The sequence below is a fragment of the Haemaphysalis longicornis genome, unplaced genomic scaffold (genome assembly GCF_048455015.1).
Source record: "Haemaphysalis longicornis isolate Haplotype H1 unplaced genomic scaffold, Haemaphysalis longicornis Haplotype H1 scaffold_37, whole genome shotgun sequence".
NCBI classification, from domain to species: domain Eukaryota; kingdom Metazoa; phylum Arthropoda; class Arachnida; order Ixodida; family Ixodidae; genus Haemaphysalis; species Haemaphysalis longicornis.
Genome location: NW_027526355.1, coordinates 334,709 through 354,677, shown reverse-complemented (window position 1 = coordinate 354,677; position 19,969 = coordinate 334,709). Strand labels below are relative to the sequence as shown.

General features: G+C 47.4%; 1 protein-coding gene and 2 non-coding genes across 6 annotated transcripts in view; all 3 read right to left on the bottom strand.

Moving 5' to 3' along the window:
* Positions 1–12,119: 12,119 nt before the first annotated feature.
* Trnaf-gaa (transfer RNA phenylalanine (anticodon GAA)) lies at positions 12,120–12,192 on the bottom strand. The gene has a single exon. It is a non-coding gene; the product is annotated as a tRNA-Phe (tRNA).
* A 488-nt stretch (positions 12,193–12,680) lies between these two features.
* LOC144178009 (U1 spliceosomal RNA) lies at positions 12,681–12,844 on the bottom strand. The gene has a single exon (XR_013323914.1). It is a non-coding gene; the product is annotated as a U1 spliceosomal RNA (small nuclear RNA).
* Positions 12,845–19,373: 6,529 nt separating this feature from the next.
* The window catches only part of LOC144178003 (aspartate--tRNA ligase, mitochondrial-like), a 42,882-nt gene continuing 42,286 nt past the window's right edge, over positions 19,374–19,969 (bottom strand). For 3 of the 4 annotated variants that reach the window (XM_077705551.1, XM_077705549.1, XM_077705552.1), the window contains exon 18: positions 19,374–19,659. The gene's annotated coding sequence lies outside the window, so the exon portion shown is untranslated. The remainder of the gene's footprint in view (positions 19,660–19,969) is intronic. The other variant, XM_077705550.1, reaches the window with a different exon arrangement.

Genomic DNA, 19,969 nt, shown 5'->3' with positions numbered 1-19,969 from the left:
TCTAAGAAAACTTTTTTGTGCTAAACATATTGGTTAGGCACACAGCGCAGTGGCACAAAATTCACATGATTCAACGCCCTTTCCAACAACATCAGTTTTAGTAATGTTTGGTAAATAATGATTGCGAAAAAACTTTTCAAATTCAAACTTTTTAACAACTCCGCGAGCCGGCCTAGTTGGAAGCGATCCATGTCAACGATTGTGCAGAACAAATATGGACAAAGAAGAAATAACAAGGGTGAGCGCACTCTAACATTGTATTGTTTCAACGAAACAACTATATCCCTACAAAACTGCAAAACATCATCAGAAAAGGTTCCCTACAGCGCCCACAGCAAACACGTGTCCGCTCCGGACATTACATACAAGAAGATAGCAACGATATTTCTTTGTTTAACAAAGCCACGGAAACGTAACTTCCACAGCGACACATACCCTCGTACTAACGAAACTGGCCAATGAACAGTTGGCGGTGTTCAAGGCCGATTGGAAGCGCTCTGGCTGTCCAAAACAATGCATGAGCCCCTATCAGCCACGCAGGGCTCATCCCGTAAACGCCGCGGAGAAGAAAGGCGCAGCAATCGCGAAGCTTGAGGCATAGAGAAAGAAATGCTCGAGGCGTATACCGAGCGCTCGCTTTAGTTTCATCATTGGCTTGAATTGAAACGTTTTAGTGGCCGAGAATTCCAATACTTGTCACAAAAACTCAAACAGATAGTTAAACAATTGTAATATAAAACACGCTGTTTTAAAGCTAAAGAAAGAAAAAATAAACATCGTTCTTTTGACTAAAATTCTGCCAGAACGGTCATGGCTAATATACTGCAAGCCAAGCTGGTAATTAACAATAATGCAAAATTATGGAAGAAACTCATTAAAGACTTTTTTGCAAACATCTCAAGTAATAGACTGCTTTAAAAGCTCTTAAAGGTTTTATGCGCGTACCTATGAAAACTTCGCCGTCGCGGTGTTTTCGTTCGTGTTTTCGTAACAGGCCATCTGCTACAACATTCGCGGCGGTAAATTACCCGCTATTTCAAGATATCCGGGCGGTGTTAACATATGTACTGCTACTGAAAAAAGAACGGGGAGCGCGCTCTCCTTACCACAAACGAACGTGTTAACATTGTGGGTTTTCACTTGTTTAAATATGTACAGATGGTCGTTCGCCGGCACTAGTCCTTCCAGTTGCTCACAATGAAGTACTGCTAGCATGAACTAACGGAGCGAATTTTGAGTTTTAGAGCGAAACGAGAGAATCGAAAAAAGAAAAGCTAAGTGAGCTTTGGCCATTTCGGCTGGATTGGCTACCTCGTAAACAGAGCAATGCATATCAAGAAACCAAACCCACGATGACGCTTAAGAGTTCGATAGACACGCCAAGCCAGCACCTGTGGTCTTCCCATAAGGCCATAACCACCCCACGCCGACATGGATTCCCAGGGGCAGTTTCCTCTCTAGCATACTTACTAAGAAACTCTATGTCAGGCGGTGTCAGCAGATGTTCTCCTGCAGTGAGGAGTATAAGCCACTCGAGTGTTACGGACAAGCGTTTTTGCCCACTGTATATTTTGATCCCATTGATGCCTCTGAGGGTGGCTTTGTTTGTTTGTTTGGCTTTGGGATTAGAATAACCTTTGCATGCTTTCATGACTCCGGAATTCGTCCCGTTCTCCAGCATGTGTTGAAAAAGCAGTGATTGCGGTTATGAAGAAATCATCTAGGTTACGTTCGGATCTGCCCGATTCGGTCAGGATCTGGGCCGAATTGGACCTAAGTTTGCGAATCGCCAATCGGGCCTCGGCTTTAGTTATGCCTGTGTCGCTGTAGGGGTTACCCATGTACGGGAGTAGTTCGATCTTGGGTAGTATAGGGAGGTACATGTCTCTGATTTGTGCCATGAGTTCGTCGTCAGAGCCTGAGTACGTGTGGATGATTTTGGTTATGCGGCTTCTCTGTTCTGCCTTGTTCCGGTCAGGGTCGAGGAGGTGTCTAAGTAGCTGCCACGTCTTCTTTATTCTAAAGTTTCCTTGCGTCCGGTCGCAGATCTGGCCCCATTGGGTATGCGAGACAGTGACCGCGTGCGCATCAATCTCCGTCTAGAGTTGGGACAATTTTAGCCACAGTTAGCGATTGCTTTTATTTCTGCGTCATCGGATTTTAAACACGCGTCCTCCGCATCACAGCCGATCTTTAATTGCAGCTGACGAAAGCCGGTCCTATCGATTTAGAAGAATGAGTGAGAGGCATATTCTGACCTCTGCAGAAATAATATGCGCACTCTAATCGCACCAACAAGGAAACACTGTTTGGTTAATAGCTATTTGTTAGAGCTAACAACGACTATTGGTCATGCCTCTCATTAATTTAACCCAGAAAAGAACATGACGCAAAAGGAAAACAATCATGACGGTGACAATGAGTGAACACAATACTTTTATCACTACTGGGCCCACTGCAATGTACTTTCGACGTCAAACCGTGATAGTATACAAACTAAAAATAATTTGATCGTTGCTGTGTCTACTGCAATTGACTCTGCACGACATGTCATGCGTTCGAATTGCAAGACATACGCATTCTCTTGTGTCTGAATTTTGGGATTCCCACCGAAGGAAAAATGGACCTTTCTCGTCGATAAAACTTGTTCTCAGCTAACAAACGCATCCGGACAGAAACACACTAAAACTTAAGACAAGAAGGGGTGAACGTTTGCTTTGTGTCATTCCACGATACCGCTGAGTTTACGGCAGCAATTTTTATTGCTGTTCGCTAAAATTTATTTTGTTAGCTGAACAGTACTTTTTTTTTTTGTTTCGGCGTTTGTCGTTGGTGTGCCAGAGGCGAAATCATTGGGCCATATATGCATGAGGTAGCGAGCCCCGCTCCTGTCTTTCAGAGCGCCAGCCATTCTGAGTATGATGTGGAAGAGCAAAGCATGTCCAATTCACGAAGCTCATGGCGATAAACGAGCACTAATCACGAGACACGCCGCCCCAAAAGGTAGTGAAAGAGTGCAGGTAATGCCTAACTTCCCCGGGCTATGCCGATTTTGTCTACGATCGCTTTGTCTGCACCATTAAGGAAAGAATACCTTTTCTTTCCTCCATGGTCTGCACGATGCTACACGAATGACATTCTGTACTACTAGCTGGATAGCCATTCTCGATTGATTGTATAGGTTTAACGCGCCGACGCAACGCAGGCGATGAGGCGCGCCGTAGTGGGGGGCTCCGGATTAATTTTGACCACCTGGGGATCTTTAGCGTGCGCCGAAATCTCGCACACATGGGCGTTTTTGCTTTTCGCCTCCATCAGAAAAGCGGCCGCCGCGGCCGGGAGTCGAGCCCACGACCTCGTGCTCAGCAGCGCTGGATAGCCATTCTCCCGACTTGTGAAATTCCACATATTTAAACAGTATATTTATGCGCACCGTGTTGACGGAGACTGCAAAGTACCACTACTCCACTTCTAAAATAACGTGTGGTGGCATAATCAAATGCACAATTGCCTTGAAATATGTGCCCCCCCCCCCCCCCGCCAACAGGTGTAGAGTAATGTTCTATACGCTCCGTGCCAAAACCGACTCAAAGTCATTACTGCGCTACAAGTTCCAAAAATGGTGCACATAAATCTGAGAAATTGAGTGATTGCTTACTAAAAGATACCTAGTGAAGAAAAAAAGTAGACCGGTAAATTTAACGGTATCGATTTCATGAACGAAATCGCGTATCTAATAACGGTGTTGTGCGCATACGATTACTTCTGTCCCATATTTCCTCCTCCGGAAATACCGACACCGTTGCGGAACGAACCCATAACGGCGCGTAGCAAATGCCTACGCCACAGCAAAGCAACAGTACGGGTTATGTCACTCCTCTGTCTTGCGCTAGAAGCATTTCAAGGCACCAACATTCAATCAGGCAGGACCGCCACGAATGCATCCTCGATATGGTGGCCTTCATTACAGCTAGGCTTAAGTCAACGTACATACATGAGGAGACTTATACACCTCATTGGGCTTCGGACGTTTTGACAAAGCAAAGTTTGGTTACCTATACCGAAGCACAAATGGCCCGATGATAACCAGTGAGCTACTGTCCACGATAAGAATGGGATGGAGTGCATTCGGTATGCATTTTCAGATAATGAATGCAAGCCTGGAAGCCTATCATTGTCTCTGAAGAAGAGAGTGCATGACAGCTGCATCTCACCGGTACTCAACTACAGGGCAGAAACTTGTAGGCTCACTAAAAGGGTTCAACTTAAATTGAGGACGAGTCAGCGAGCAATGGAACGGAAGATGATAGGTGTAACGTTAAGGAACAAGAAGAGAGTGGAGTGGGTCAGGAAACAAACGCGTGTTAAGGACATATTAGTAGAAATTAAGAAGAAGAAACGGACGTGGGCGGGGCATGTAATGCGAAGTCAAGATAACCCTTGATCATTAAGGGTAACAGATCGGATCCTAGAGAAGGCAAGCGTGGCAGGGGGCGGCTGAAAGTGAGATGGGCAGATGTGATCAAGAAGTTTGCGGGGATAAATTGGTCGCATTTAGCACAGGACCGGGATAATTGGAGATCTGTGAAAGAGGCCTTTGCCTTTGAGTTGGCGTAGATAGGCTGATGATGACGATAATGATGATGATGATGATGATGATTATTATTATTATTATGACTGAACACGGGCCACCAGCTGTGATTACATCACTTCCTTCATTTCCAGAGGTTTAAGCACAGCTCTTCGAATGCTTCCACATCGTCCCTGCCTAAGCGGTAAGCCTTACCGCTGCGATATGCGCCAAATGCACTGAGGGTTTGCTTAGGTTTTGGTTCCTGAGATTGCGGCTCATAACACCCCCCCCCCCCCGGCGGGGGGGGGGGGGAGAGAGACCCGGGTGTTGCATCATCGTCACCATCAACAACAACAGCCCACTAGGTCCACTGCAGGACCTAGTGGACCTCCAACCGCTCCTGTCCCGCGCCGCTCGAGTCAATCGGTTGCTTCCTAACTTCCTTAACTTCGTCTTTCCATCCAGTAATAAGCCTTGTTCTTTTTCTAGGCCCGTCCCTCGTTGTTCACTCTGTCACCCTAGCAGTCCACCGATTGTCATTTTGCCTAATTCCGTGGTCAGCCCAATGCCATTTCTTTTTCGTTACTTGAACTATGACATTTTCTACTCTAGTTCTCTGATCCACAAAGCTCGTCTACTGTCTCTAAGTGTTACTCCTATACCATTATTCGTTCCATGGACCTTTCAGCCGACCTAAGTTCCCTTTCGCCTGTGTTTAGTAAGGCGCCAAGTTTCCACTCTATCTCTGAACTTGCCGCTGAAAGTTCTCCATGACTGACAGGCCCGGATCGTTTTGTTCGCAGTCTTTCACGTCTCTCCCAAAGCGGACCGCGCTAGCACGCGCTGGAACCCGCGGCCAAGTCCAAAGCCAGCGCCCGCGCTACGAACCCGAAGGAAATTCTGCGCGCCCGGAATGCGATGATAGCTCAATCGGGTAGACGCTGGTTTCATAACGCCAGGAACTCAGGTTCGATTATGGCCACGGAGGAGGTGGAGGAAAAAATGGCAATTTATTGAGCATAAAAGTGAGTGGCTCTCTCAGTCCAGAAAGCCGCAAGCCGCAGCGCACCAGGCTGGGCGCGAGCGACAAGGCATTTCTGGTCTTCGCACCGTGAGCTGGCCAGCTCGTGCTCCCACTGCTCCGAGGAAGGGGAAGGGGCGGGAAGCATTTTTTTAACGCGCTAGTTTAGTGTTAATGGGATCGTTTTTCCATTTTGCCGCGGTGCTCTAACCACGCTCATCAAGCGTCCTTGGAAGTACTACGCCATGGATGCTAAAAGGAAACTACAACCAGAGTCCTTCAATGCCTTTCTGGTCATGAAACTTCGCCATCACGCAATGGGAGATCTTTGTTCGCTGCCGCGCCGCGGCGCCGGTGTTGATCGGAGGGCAGCCGGGGGCGTGATCAGAGCGCGTTTGGCAGGGAACGAACCACGGAGTAAGATAAAACAGACGCTCGCCGCCTTATCAGCTGTGCGCTTTCGCTTTACGTGTCGTGGGCCGCTGAAATGGACTTGTCATTTTGTGAGTGGCGAAAACATTTGGTGCGAACGGGCATGCTGCTACTGCGTTCCTGCCTGCCGGTCTGGCTACAGAGCAGCGGCGGCAGCCCGATGCCCTCCGATCTGCGGTGGCGCCACTCGCGGTAGCCTTTGTCCCCGTACGAAACTTGGCCGGGAGTTTCATGACCAGAGAAGCATTGAAGGACTCTGCTACAACACTGGCAGCCAGATACGAGGGCTCGCCGGAATCGGGAATACCAAGCAGCGGCGGTTAGATTGTGGAAAGAAGAACAATGATACTCTGCAGTGCCGAGGCAAAAGAAAAGATACGCGATTTGAGCGGGTGCCGCACCTGCGCACTAAAGTTCGTTTTGCACGCCCTGCGTAGTCGCCTGCTGAGCCTCAAGGTCGCCAGCTGTGCCGCAACTTACGCCACCATCAAAGCGCCTCTCCGAAGACCTAAAATGATGCCGCTGCCAACGTTGTGTTACAAGGCTTAAACAGGTGCAAAAGATTAACACCATGCAGGCTCTCAAAAACCTTGGAAAGAACGAGAAATGAACTAAAATGTGCCTTAGTAGTCACGAAACCGTGTATATGGCATCTAATTACACGAATTTTAAAATACCTTATAATTTATCGCGGACGTGTCACCGGCACAAGCTCTTTCAGGCTAACGATGAATGGCGCCAGGAGGGAAATTTCACAAGTCTAAAAATCGTCCAGCACATATGTGATACCCGAAAAAGTCGTAAAAATTCTCGGCATGGCCCTAAAGAGAAGCGTCACAGCCGACCATACAATCGCCAAAATACAGAAAACCCTTGACCATTTAGCCCACATTGTAAAACGCCTGTACAGAGGAAGTACAGGAATCCCTTGGGAGATTCTTACATCAGCCTTGCGTCACAGAGGGACTTACAAGATTGGAGGCAACATTGCTGTACCGCATCCGATAGGGATCAGCGGAGACCTCGGCATGGCTATTCAAGGTGGGCCTCGTGCGATTGCCTCTGTGTTCGTCATGTGCTGTGGTAGAGGATGTACACCACTATGTAATGTGTTGCCCAGAACATGATGTCGAGCGGACTGCAATGCTCTGAGAAGTTCGAAAGTTGGCAGCCCCACACAACACCCTGGACCACATCGTCTTCCCAAGGGGACATTGGATGCTGCACAGGGAGGTGCCGCGCCTTCTTCTTAGCTTTCTTCAGGAGACGGAACTGGCGAACTCGTGGTGAAAGGACCCTGACATAGACTTAGTAGGAGGAGCATGGGCAGAGCAATTGCAGGCATATCCAGCCAGGCTAACCCCGCCTGATCCCACACAATAACCATCACCACCACAGAATGACCGAAAAATGATAAATTTTGTGCATGTATTGATCATGGGCCTGATATCGTACAGCCTGCAGTACCAGAAACTACTTACCCCCACTAAAGAAGGCTAGATAAAAACCATCAGGGCAGCGTATAGGTGGTATTCGTTGAAAAGTTTAGCTGTCAATTTCTTCGCTTGGCAACACTGGAAACGGCCACAGGCATGGCCGATGCGCCACTGACATGGCGCGGCTCTCCCTCCTTTTCTCTCTCCCTCTCTCTGTCGCTGTTTGCCTCATAAAAACCAAAACGTTTAGTAACATCACCACAATGAATCCTTTTAAACTTTGAAACTTGCTTTCTCTTTCGAACTGAGCAACACCCCTTATCCACAACTTTTCACGCCCATATCTTAAGCAACGCAAGCGTAGATGTCTTCTGAATTTCCTCTGCCTCGGTGGTCCCTACGCCTGCGGGTAGCCTATAGCTCTCGTCAGTCAACTTCAGTACTCGGAAAACTACCCGGAAAACATAAATGTTCAATTTAGCAACTCTTCCACAACACCCTATCGACACCGCAGTAAACGCTAGTGCGTTATACATCTTAAGACCGAAATGCAGATGTCATTTGGAGCTTTTTTTTCTTTCAATTTGGTTGCGCATGTTATTGTTCCACACCGCTGCTGACCCATACCCCTCGGGCCTTTTGGGTAGACCAGTGGTTAGGTCGCCGGTTACGCGGTGTAAAGGTCCCGGGCTCGATTCCCGGGACCTCCCTAACGCCATTTTTAACAGCGGAGCTGTTGATACTGGACGTAAGATCAGTGTTGCAGAAAGCTATACGAGAGATATGCTGTCGCGCAGCTGTCACAATACCCGCTAGACAACGAAAAGACGCGAACGCTACGTCATAGCGTGCGCTCCTCAGTTCGTTCGTAGAAAGAGTCACTCCGTAATCGTCGCAACACCTGCTCGAACGATAAGCCACATCATAGCGTGCCCCTCTCGGTTCGTTCGTATAACAGCCAGTCTTCGCGTCTTCGTGCGCATGCGCTCAGTATCGTAGATGAGCCCTTCGCGTTGCAGCGTCTGCGCAGTGGCTTAGCAGCCACCACTCGCGAAGACGACTTTTCCGAGGCATACGATGACGACAACTAGCATTATGGAAAAATTATGCACCCCTCCGTCTAACGACGACAATGGTTTAACGCGAAGCTTTCTCGTGATGGATTCTTTGGTTGGCCAATCCCACACTGCAAGTGGCCACTTTTCTAGAATATCTATAGCAACTCTAGGGTGTGCACTCTGTAGGCCTAACGTTTGGGTTTGGGGAGTACAGCGCGAATCGAATTACCTGCTACCTGGAATTCGCTTCGACCAAATTGAGGAGCAATCGAATAGGCGTCGACTTCATAAGGCCAGGGACGCCAGTTCGATACCGGCCACGGAAATCGTTTTTCATTCATTCATTCATTCATTCATTCATTCATTCATTCATTCATTCATCATCGTCAGAGAAAGTTGGCTTTCCTGCAGGGCGTACTGGCGTACAACGCCAGGAGTGTCAGGACACTAAAGCTTCGCTTTAATGAACAATGAAACATAACTATGTGTCCGTCAATGCTGACCTGCGGCTTCGCCATTCAAGTCTTGCGCGTGAGTACGTGAGCGAGCTCCTTGCCTACAGGCTCCTTGCCTAGAACTTAGAAGTGCGTATGGCGCCGCCGCCGATGCCGCCGCTTTGCCCTGCGTTCGAGTTCGCTCGCTTGTTGGCAAGGGCGTCCGCAGAGGAGGAGGAGGAGGAATAACTTTATTTTACGCTGGTTAGGAAAGGGTGTAGTTTGCTTGAGGAGGGGAGGTGCCCCTATTCCAGGGCCCCTGTAGCTCTGGCTGCACTCATGGCCCGTCGTACCAGCTGTCGCTGATCTTCCGGGTCCGAGCTGAGCAACGCAGCTTTCCACTGCTCAAGGGTTGGGTTGGGTATTCGGAGAATTTTTGGAATGTCGGGGCAGGCCCACGTATTGTGATAAAGGGAGGCATACTGTGTTGTGCAAGAAGGGCATTTGTTCGAAGGGTGAATTGTAGGATACATGGCGTGGAGCCTTCCTAGGTGCGGGAAGGTGTTTATTTGTAGTTGACGCCAGAATGTCGCTTCTTCTCTCGTTAAGGATTTGTGCGAAGGAGGAAAAGGCTTGTCGGGTGAGTCGCTGGTGCTGTAGAATTGTGTGGAGAATCTCGTGCAGTTTCGATTGGAGCTTCATCATGGCTATATTAAATATGGTTGCAGAAAGTACGGCGCCTTGTGGCGTGCCTTTGTTCGGGGTTCTTATGGTTTCTGTGCGGAGATCTCCGATTCCTATTGTGGCCGTTCGGTTCGTCAGAAAGGATCGGATGAAGTTGTACGTTCGTACGCCACAGTTTGTTTCCATTAGATTTTCGAGGATAGTATTATGGGCTACATTGTCAAAGGCTCCTTTCAGATCTAACGCCAAAATTGCCCTGACGCCGTGCGGAGAGGCCTGCTGGATAACTTCCTCCTTTAGTTGTAGCAGAATGTCTTGGGTTGATAGTTTCGGTCTGAAACCAAACATCGCTTCAGGAAAAAATTCGCGATCTTCGAAGTATGGCTGTAGACGGTTCAGAATTACGTGCTCGAGGAGTTTTCCGAGGCACGACGTGAGAGATATCGGTCTCAAGTTGTCTAGGGTAGGAGGCTTCGGGATGAGTACTATGTGGGCGTGTTTCCGCAGAACTTTTTGCGAGGGGGGAGGGGGGGGGCATCCATTACCGGGGGGGGGGGGGGGGTACGGTTGGATAGCACCAAAAATGCGCTACTAGTGGTTACAATAATTGCAAACAGCGAATTAGAACCAGACTTGGAGAATATACATTGGAGTTTATTACTGAACAAAAAAATAAAGTTAATAAAGAAAATGCGAAAATTTACTGTCACTTTGTAAAGCAGAGTGGTGAGTCTCGCTGCGTGAGGTTTCTCGACTCACGCCAACTGATCACCAGCACACAGCACAATACGTTCACATACATACAACTGCACTCCGTCAGTCTTTCTTGAATAGCAGCTGCAGACTCATCGGGTTTTTCTGGGCAAATTGCGAGATGACATGTGTGATGAAGTCTGTTGAAATGGCTCACAGAATAATGATACTATTGGCCTCCCTGACTTTCAATGCACTACAGGCGTACAAGCGTTTTGAGGGGCTCATTTATAGGTTTTGTTTCGGGGCTTGGGTGGTGCGGACATTTCGAAATTTCGAAGGAAAGGGTGTACAAGGTGATGCGACGGCACGGGAGGATGTTGCACTCCTCCTTCTAAGTGTAGCGGTGAAGATTTTAGCTGCAAATTTGTCCGAAAATTGATGTTCTTGCGGCAAGACTGCATAAATCTAGAGTTTAGAAAAAAAAAAAAAAAACGTCCAAACCTTTCACAATTGTTCGCTATCTTCAACAGCCAGCACAGGCAGTCTCTTTTACTGCCGTCACATGACCGGCAACGTTAGTCAGTGGGGCTCTTCGATTTACAGTCTCGGACTCACCGCGGAGAGTCCGCGGGTAGTCCTAGGATTCCCCGAAGCCATAGGTATACATGGGAAAATCGAATGCCGGACTTCTTCTCCGGGAGTCCGTGGCGAGTCCGAGACTGTAAACCTAAGAGCCCCACTGACTAAAGTGCAATGTTGACCGCAGTCCTGAAGGGCGTTCCATACTAAGTGTGCTAATCATTTGAGTAGCGTGGATTGTTGGGCTAGTTGGTTCACGTACATAATTTTAAAAACTTTGCGCTAAAGGACGGGACAAAGGAGAGAACGTCGGTGTCATTCTCTCTTCTCTTCCGCCCTTCAGGGTGAGGTATTTTAATTACGGGCCAAACAAGCTGTGCAGCTTTTTTGTAGTGCATACAAATATCCCTATCTCCAACGGGGGGGGGGGGGGCAGTTCCCCCCCCCCCCCCCTTGGAGATTGGGATATTTTGGCATAGGCTGAATTCCTAAAAAGGCATGCATTTGCAACGCCAGGAACGCCTGTGCAAATGTATTCCATCTATTCCGCATATCCACTAAGATTGCATTGAAAACACCAGTGACATAACTAGAATAAACAAGATAACCTTTATTAGTCACGGGACTTCACCCGCGGCAAGAGGATGATCTTTATAGTGTTTAAAAGACCTTCTATAAAAACCCACATAATCAAAAAAGGGAATCTAAAATACGCTACAAAGAAACAAAAAAAAAAAAACAAGTAATGGCAAGCTGGTGCAAAGAATGAAATCAATTGCGTGCAGGATAAGTATTCCCTGAAATAGGTACTAATCAAAAACATGAAAAGGCACAAATTCTAAATGCAACTTTCGAAACATCGCAAATATTCGATCAGTACAGTAAATAATAATCTACAACATATGATCTGCGCAATCGAAATAGCCCATACTTCTTTAAAACAAACAAACGCCAAGTCCGTCCATCAACAAGAACTGGTGTGTCTCACAACGGGATGTCATGGATCCGACAACCGTTAGGCCTGACGGATGGGGTATGCGATGAACGTGCCACTCTGCCGACACTTATCAGATACTTGCCACTCTGCAGATACTACTGGTTTTTGCGGACATTGTTTCTGGTCATATTTATGGGGCTATGAGAAGCAAAACAAGAGGCGGTGGAGGACAAAGCTACATTGTCCAAAAAAAGAAAACAAAAGAAGCTTGCCGAAACCCGGGATCGAACCAGGGACCTTTAGATCTTCAGTCTAACGCTCTCCCAACTGAGCTATTTCGGCGGGGCGAGAGCGCGACGTTACATACCCTGCCGGGCGTCGCTCGTGAGTTGCCTAATTTGCACAGATAACGAACGCATTCTTCCAGATGTTATAAGTCGCAGTCGCCTGAGCCTGCTCTGTAAAAGTTTTGCAGCGGGCTGTACGAGTGCGTACAAGGAGTCAGTGAGCTGCGAGCCACGGGCGAGTGTTTGAAGTGACAATTATTACATTGTTATTCTGACAATATAATTGCTGCAATGACATATACTAAGCAAGACCAACATCAATAATTGAACTATGTGGCCATACCACATCACTTCAAAATGGAATCTGACAGGTGGGGATATCGAAAGGCATTTACCTAATAGGCCCTTTGATAATAAACCTGAATTTCAACGACGTTTAATTGGTTTCATCGGCACGGGTTCTCACGATCGCTATCATACAGAGGGAATGTCTAACAAATGCAAAGGGACACGTGCAATGTTCTGATTTTGGATTTGCATAGCAAGGGGATAGCGCGAACGCAGTCCCCCACTACCAAAAATTGCATGCCCCATCTGCCCCAGTTTGGGGTAGTGGCAGGGGTCAACACAAGCGCAGTGCAATGCCCGCGTCTCGCCCTGGGAGCTCCGCCTCGAGGATCACGGATACTCCGGCACCAGGTAAGTATGCTCAGGAAACGTCGCGCTTTGCTACCCCACCCAGGGCAACATGGCGTGTGATACCGGGGGCTGAAGGCTAGCACATAAAAATTTGGCTGCAATGTTGATAATGTCACAATAATTTTTACACTTGTATAAACCAATAAACTAATTACTAAATAACTTTTAGTCTGTCCTGCCGTTTGCCGTAATATGTGGGTGACCAAATTTAAAGAAGGTACAGGAAAAGAAACGCAAGCAACCCTGGTTGACATTTCTGCGACACTTTGCAACTGAAGATCAGAGCACGTGGCGCCACATCGCCCTCATAATGGCAGGAAAACCTGCTATTGTAACATTTCACAGCTGCAAGCTTATGTGCGTGTAACGTTTCGGACGCGGCTGACGTCCACGCGTGTGAGCCAAATCTATTAGACGCAGGTGCACGTTTGTAGGCTTCCTTTGAGATAAAAATATGTTCCATGCTCAATAAGTTACCGCGACTGCTTTTAAAGGTAAACAGAAGTGCACAAAATGGACACCTACTATAGCAGAGAAAAGCTACTGACTGCGCCGTTGCAGATATTATGTAAAAACAGAGCCATCATGAGAGAAAAAAACATTGGAACAACGCAAGAAAATAAAACCGATTTAAAGATGTGTGACAGGCGTGAAAAAACCTTAAATAGACCTCAATGAAGGTTACTACAAATGTTACGGCAACCCCCGTGAAAGTCGAAAGAGCATTCCGAGCATAAAATCATAATTTATAGCTTCATTTTTGACTAGATTAGTACATTCTAGCTGCAATCGACAGCTTCTGACTAGAAAAATTCTTAGTCAAGCTATAGAGGATTATTTCCAGCTTACAGGTTTTTTTTTTCTTTTTCTCCCAGTTGGAGGGACAAACGCTAGCTGGAAGTAGTACCTGCCAGCTGGAACAACACCTCATTCCAGCTAGAAATGTCCTAGAAACTAAATTTGTAGCTAGAAATTCTGCCTATTTCTAGTTAGAAGAAATTGCTGGTTCAATAATCCAGCCAGAAAAAATATCATTTTCACCTGCGAAGCTTCGTCGGCCGGAAATCAAACCCAGGCTACAGGCAGGTAAGTACTAGTCAAGATCTACCACCGCATCACCAAATCTGGCATTTACTAACAGCATGCATCCCTCACAGGCTGCCGAGTTTCTCTTCGGTGTGCTGCGCGCCACAAGAGTGCTCATTTTAAAATCTCCTGCGACCGTTTGGTCGAAATGTAAACTTTTCAGTTTGCGTTGCTATTTTCATATTTTAAAATATTTTTTATTCAGTCTACATTCATATTTAATTTGTGAGCGAGACTAGCTGTTTCCGCTTCATCTGAGTTGTTGGGTTCCATCGGTCCGGCAAGTGATCGGCAAAGCATTTGCGAGTGTTTATGAGACTTGCGCGCGCTTTTTTTTTTAAATGCAGAGCATTTCAGTAACTCACGATGTCACCCGTGTTGACGTCCGTAGTCGTAGTCCGCACCGTCGTTGTCCGCACCCCTCCCCCTACACTATATAAAAAAAAATACTATCCGGCGCCTGGTTTCGATCCCTCGACCCTGCGGGCAGAACGCAATGTACATGGTGCTCTACCCACTGCGCCACAAGGCCGACACAGAATGGGAGGCTACGAACGCGCCTTATATCCTTGACTCATTCAAATTACTGCTGACGAGCGCTCTCTCGTCAGCAGTTGCCACAAGTGCAACAACATTAACGTAATGCAAACTACTTAACGTTGTGCGCCCCCGGAAATGCTCTGCATTTGATCGTGCCCCTCACGAGGGGGATGTTTCACTGCATCGCCATGCGAACAGTTTGCCATTATAGTTTCCGCCCGCTCCGGTCGGTGTCGCCACGGTTCAAACCACGGCAGGGGAGCTGCGCTGGCGTTCGTTCCGGCGTGGTGGTTTGATTTTTTTTTTTTTTACGCCTGCGTGTGCGATTGCACGCCGCTGCCGGCTTCTGCGTTGGTCAGAAGGCGACTCCTGCCGCACGGAGCAGTGGTAGGAGCCAGATGACTTTCGCCAATAAGGAGGCGCGCACTGTATGACTGGTGTTGACGATTACGCTTACCACCGCAGAAGATATTAGGGGCAAAGCCCCTTAGGGGCTCGGGCTATTGGTGTCTCATGTCGTCGTCGTAACTGTCGTCTAATTTAGTCACTGTACTAAAAAGAAACACCGGGACACTCGTTTATGCCTCGCGCTAGAGAGCTTCGTGCTTCAAAGACACCCGACTTTTACAGCAAAGCTGTATACCTCTACCCCGGAACGGTTTCATCTCCGTTGGCAAAAATACCAAGGCGCCAAGAATACACTTATACACTGCATGCTTCGCCCCTCCCCAGATTAGTGGAGATGACCCGGGATTTTAGTACACATTTTTTCCCATGGAGATAAAACGTTCCAGTGCGAGGCGGTGGAAAACTAGTATCCCGGTGTGCTCTTCTTGTTACAGTCTGCCTTGCTTCTTTTGCTTACCTTGGCTGTCTTTGATTCTCCACTGTTCTTTTCATATTTCACCTTTAGCCTTCTAGACTTCCTTAGCCGCTGCGTGTCCACGCTTTCCATGTACCTGTCCCTAAACTTTCAACTGTCCACCTGCATTGATTCATTGCTCTCAACCTAGCTCCCTCAAAACATATTTTACTCCGAGCTTCTCCAACTTCCAACGACGCCCAGCCAATATCTCCCTGCACTGCTTCGTTAGTTGCTTAACCATGTGCCCATAAGGTCACATGGCCTACAGTTCTCTACTTCACTTCTCTGGTTAGATTGGGTCCTGAAATGAGGACGCCACTCTGCTAATTTATTTCTCATAAATACGTTCACGGTTCATCCTCTCTCTCTCTCTGTCTCTCGCTCTGCTAGAGAACGGGCTGCTCAAACTTGGTTGAACAAAAGTTGGTGTTCCTCCTGTGGCCCATATCCCGAGGGGGATTGGCCAGGAATCGAGAGCTTCGAGGCGCACTGATGACCGCTTCCCAAAATTCTCAAAACTGTGAACTGCAAATGTAAAATTGGATACAAAAAGACGTAACTCGCGCCATTAGGTGGAGAAATGAAAGCGCAGAAAACGGTTTGAATGATTAATGGATTTCGGGGTTTAAAGCGCCGAAGCTATGAGGCGCGCTGTAGTGGATGGCTCCGGATTAATTTTGACCTCTGGGGGATCTCTAACGTGCTCTGAAATCTCGACACACGGGCGTTTTCGTTTTTCGCCGCCATCAGGAAAGCAGCCACCGTGACTGGGATCGATCCCACGTCCTTGGGCTCAGCAGAGGGAAGAAAGACGCAAACACGGTGTAGTAGAGAAAAAGCGCCACTCGAAGTAATTCGCGTCGCAAGACGAAGAAACGAATGCGAAGAAAGATACGTAAATACGATGTAGCAGTAAGGAGTTGCTAATAAGTACCAGGCTTTTGCCTTCATCAAAGGGCGTAAGCAGGCTTGAGTATTTTCTTTTTGTTTTTCGTTTCAATCATTCCTTATGAATCTGAAAGCTACCGATCATCTACAGACACACAATTAAAACTATTAATTGGTTTAGCTTCGTTAATTATCTTTGTGCAGATAAAAAGCCGGTACATTTTTCGGTTGCGCACTCAGAAATTTTTATTGTCTGGGCAGAGTAGAAGTGCAAAAAGGGTAAGGTGATGACTCCTACTTAACACTTACCACATGGAAATATATGCTAGAACAACCATTGGTAATGCAACTGACGTGCTGATCAGCGTTGTTCGCGAGCGAGGTATGTACCTCTGGAAGCCGAGTTTAGCAGACGACATCGCATTGGGCAATGGATGATCACCGCAGTCACGTGGTATCTCGCTTGTTTGCAAAATAGGCTTTAGTTAGGTGTTTCACAATCTTGAAAATTGAATGTAATTTCTGTAACAACTGTGATGTATGTTTTCTTGGTATGTATTATTGTTTCACGGAATAATGAAAACCTTACTTGCAACAGGTCACCTTCCAGAACACAATTTATTCCAGACCAGAAGTAGCGACTAAAATTTTGTGCCTCACAGGACGAAACTGTCACAACGAAATGCGGGTCGAGAGGCCGTGACGGGCACAGTCAGCGTGGTACGCGTGCATTGTTATCTCAGTTCTTTTACGGTGATGTGTAAATGGTGAGGTGATACATGTGTCAGTGCTTTTCTCCTTACCTGCGCACAAGTAAGTGATTATAAGGTCATCTAGGCTGTTCATTATTGAATGGGGTAGATTTTTGTCCCGCATGAAAAAGGCGCCGTATACACTTTGTAACTTCGAGGTGCTTCTTCCCAAGCGTACATTTGTAGTTCCCGCAGCCCAATTTTTTCGGTGGGCGCTTTCCTAAGCGGCGCATATAACGTTTTACAGTGCACTTTTCGCCCACTTCATCAGCTTTCTTCCAGCATTTGTTTGCCCCTCGTGTAGCGTTTCAGGGAGCGGTTTGAAGTGCTCACTGGAGCTACCTGCATCGCGCAGTGGTCTCCGTGGCTGTGTCAGCTCGCCTGTGGCTCACGAGGCGTGTTTTTGCTTGCAGAAAATGCCCCATGCGGTTGACGCTGATGCCCACGTAGACAATTAAGCTCTGACAAACAAAAACAGTGTACGCGCCACGTTTTAGTTCGCAGGACTGCTTCAAATGGCTAACACTTCATTTTAACTACGAATTTCAATGTAATGAAGTAAATTACGAGTTTTACCGACTTCGTTACACCGCGGTTCAACTGTATTGGTCAAATCTGCAGAGCGAATAGCCTCCAGAGCACTTCTGAGCCGGCACAAGTGTTGTTCAAATGAACTAGAGAAAACAACCTTGTCGTCTAAGTATACAAGACAAGCTGCCATTTCAGCCCAGCGAGGATGGTATTCATCATGCGCTGGAATGTAGCTGGCGCAGAGCATAGGCCGAAGGGGAGGATCGTGAATCCTGGAGGCCATCTGGTGTCACGAATTCCATCTTCTCGCGGTCACACTCGCCAAATTCAATCTGCCAATATATGGACTTCAAGCCCGGGGATAAGAAGGATTTGGCATCGCGCAACCGGTCCAACAAGTCATCAATCCTTTGGAACAGATAAACATCGTGTTTCGTCATACTGCTTAGTCGGCGGTAATCAACGCAGAAGCGAACCGTGTTGTCTTTTTCCCGGACAAGTACGACGGGCGCGGCCCACACGCTCTTCGATGGCTGAATTATATATATATATACATCATCGCTTAGCATCTCCTCGACTTGCTTTTAAATTGCTTCACACTCCTTTGGGGGCGTCTAGAAGTAATCGCATGCTGCCTTTGGCTATCCCTTCGTAGTCCTCAAATTGACGAATACGAACACACTTGACGTTCTTGATGTTGACGAATACACTTGTGATACCGTCGCTGACAGTGATGCGCAAAGCCGTGCCTTGCTGGTGTTCAATGTGTCTCTCCATGGCTCACTTTGAGCTAAACCTGACTGTTGATTTCTGCAAATCAGTAACTGCAACATTTGCTCGTAGAAAGTCCATACCAAGAAATAGGTCTTTCAAACATTTGGGCAGCCCAACGAAGGTGCTGATGTGTGTGAACCGCTTGATTTTAATCCATGCCATGCACCTACCCACAGGACTAACCAGGTGGCCTTCAGCAGGCCAGTCCAAAGTGTCGGTGTCTTCTTTAGTGCCCAGGCGAAAGTCTTACTTATTACAGAATGGTCTGCAGCAGTGTCGGTCAACACAGTCATTTTGTGGCCATCGATTTGCACAAACACGTCGCATGTCACGTGTTGGGTGGTGCAGCTACCGGTCTCCATCTGGTCCCTTGCATCTCACCCTTGTCATCGTCGCAGTGGAGGCTTTTCATAAATGTTTACGCACACGGCCTCACCTCCTGGGGCCGCCGAGTTCAGTTTTCTCGGCTTTCAGGGCTACGCGATTGACGGTTGGTGGAACTTGAGGTGAAGCGTGCGTGCATGGGCAATGGCGGACGAGACTCTGGGAGTTGCGGTGCAAAGACATCGCAGCATTCGGCGAGGTAGTCGCCGATCTTTTCCAGGCGCTCCCCATTCCTTCGACACGTAGCATTTGGTGTGAATCCTCACAACCTGACATGACAATAAAGGCATCCGCGGTAGACATGCCCTGCTCCTCCGCAATTTAAACACAGTGGAGTGCGGTCAAGCGTGCGCCACAGGTCACTTTTCTGGGGTTGTGTTCCTGCCAGATATGACAGGCTGCTAAGGGGCCTAGGGTTGAATGATTCCATGCGCCGTGTGCCATCATCTGCTACAAAAATACAATAAAAGAAAGCGTAACTCCCTCATGGCTCCGTGGGTGCACGTTCCTCGTGGCTGCATCCAAAGTGCTTTATGGGGAATAGCAGAAGCAAAAATGGGAGTAGCAGGCAGGGAAAAGTGAGGGCTTTGAATCTTCCAGAGGTTGTGTCGGGGGCTCTTCTGCCAAAAAGTTTCACCAGAGACAAAATTTCACCACTCTGCTCTCACGGTGCATCAGGTAATTTTATTTACAAGCTTAGACGTTCAACTGAGTTGAAAATGGCCCCTACATTAGCTGTCCATTGCCCCAAAAGTAAAATGTAAACAAGCGTTACAACCGGAACGATGCTCAGGCTTCCCAAGACTCTTGTTTTCCTTAATTGAGATATTCTGAGGAATGGGGGCAAATACATCAGACTAGTGGGTGGGGGCAAATACATCAGACTAGTGGGACAAGGCTTCCACTTGAAGGGCAGATTTTTTTGCCTCTCTGGTGTTCGGGAGAAAGGCTGTTCTGTCCTGCAACCTTTCCTTGAGTAGGCCAATCTTCCATTCAAGCTCTGCTGGAAATAAGACAGAGAAAGTTGAGCTTGACAGTGATTTATGCAACATCGATGTAAAAACAATGATGACACATGCAAAAAGGAGGAATACAAAAATATAAGACAATTCAATGATACAGCAGCCTTTGTATCAATGCTGGAGTATCAGATCACATACTTCATGTAATGTGCTCGCAAGCACTGAAGAACATATACAAAAAAATTAATGTTGATAAAATCTATTAGAGCAGACATACTCTATTCCAGACATCAGGCTTTCACTGCCCAGTCATTAATTCTTGCTAAAAAAAAGCACTGGGTAAGTAGGCAT